Genomic DNA, 1,104 nt, shown 5'->3' on the forward strand with positions numbered 1-1,104 from the left:
CTGTGTGTATATGTGTGTGTGTGTGTATATATGTGTGTGTATATATATATGTGTGTGTGTGTGTGTATATATATATATGTGTGTGTGCATATATATGTGTGTGTGTATATATATGTATATATAGAGCAATAAGAAAATGGAGGGGATCAATTGGTGGTACATGGGGTGTGAGGGGGTACCCAAAAGTAGCCAGGAACGTTCTGTGTGAGACAAGCCTGTTGTAGTTCAGGCTTCTGCTACTAGAAGCCACTTAATGCGACCCACACACATCAGTCTGCTGACCAGCATTGTCCAGTGAGGCCATACTGCCACACGGTGTGTCTTTGTATTGCAGTGTTTCTCTCTGTTCGGCACGTTTTGCAATGACTGAAACAAAGGAAAAGTGTGCTTCCATGAAATTCTGTTTTCTGCTGGAGAAAATGACAGTCAAAACAGTTGTCATGCTTCAAACTGTTTACAAGGCCACTGCCATGAATAAATCACAAGTTTACAAGTGGTTTTCATGCTTTAGGTATGGTCACTTGTTGCTTGAAGGCCAACTTTGTTCAGGGCAAGCATCAACCTCCCGAATGAATGAAAACATTGTGAAAATTCATGATCTGATCTTGGAGGACCGTAACCAAACAACTGACAGACTTGTTGATATGACTGGTGTGTCCCAGAGCTCCTGCCAACGAATTTTGAGCAAGGAATTGTGAATGAAAAGAGTTGCAACAAAATTTGTGCCTCGTTTGCTCACAGAAGATCAAAAGCAGTCATGACAATGCGTGATGTGAACTGAAAGAACAATTTGAAGTTAGTCCGGACCTTTTTTCGAAGGTCATCACTGGTGATGGAAGCTGGTGCTATGGAATTTGCAGATGTGGAAGAGGTGAAGAAAAAAAACAATGGAAGCATTAAAAGAGTTCCAGCAGTGCTTCCAATAGTGGAAAATGCGTCTGGAACGATGCACTGCTTCAAATGGAGAATACTTTGAAGGTGGTAAAAGTGTAAACATGTAAAACTAAGTGAATAAAATAATATTGCAAAACTCTGGTATCTTTTGGATACCCCCTCAGATATATCATCGTTTAACATCCGCTTTCCATGCTTGCATGGGTTGAT

The 1,104-nt window shown here is 40.7% G+C and overlaps 1 protein-coding gene and 1 long non-coding RNA gene across 2 annotated transcripts in view; both read left to right on the forward strand.

Moving 5' to 3' along the window:
- LOC106878832 (integrator complex subunit 13) overlaps positions 1-1,104 on the forward strand; it is a 596,471-nt gene that overhangs the window by 48,585 nt on the left and 546,782 nt on the right. The window lies entirely within an intron of this gene.
- LOC128250710 (uncharacterized) overlaps positions 1-1,104 on the forward strand; it is a 162,811-nt gene that overhangs the window by 32,694 nt on the left and 129,013 nt on the right. The gene's annotated exons all lie outside the window — the stretch shown is intronic.

Source organism: Octopus bimaculoides, chromosome 24 (genome assembly GCF_001194135.2).
Source record: "Octopus bimaculoides isolate UCB-OBI-ISO-001 chromosome 24, ASM119413v2, whole genome shotgun sequence".
NCBI classification, from domain to species: domain Eukaryota; kingdom Metazoa; phylum Mollusca; class Cephalopoda; order Octopoda; family Octopodidae; genus Octopus; species Octopus bimaculoides.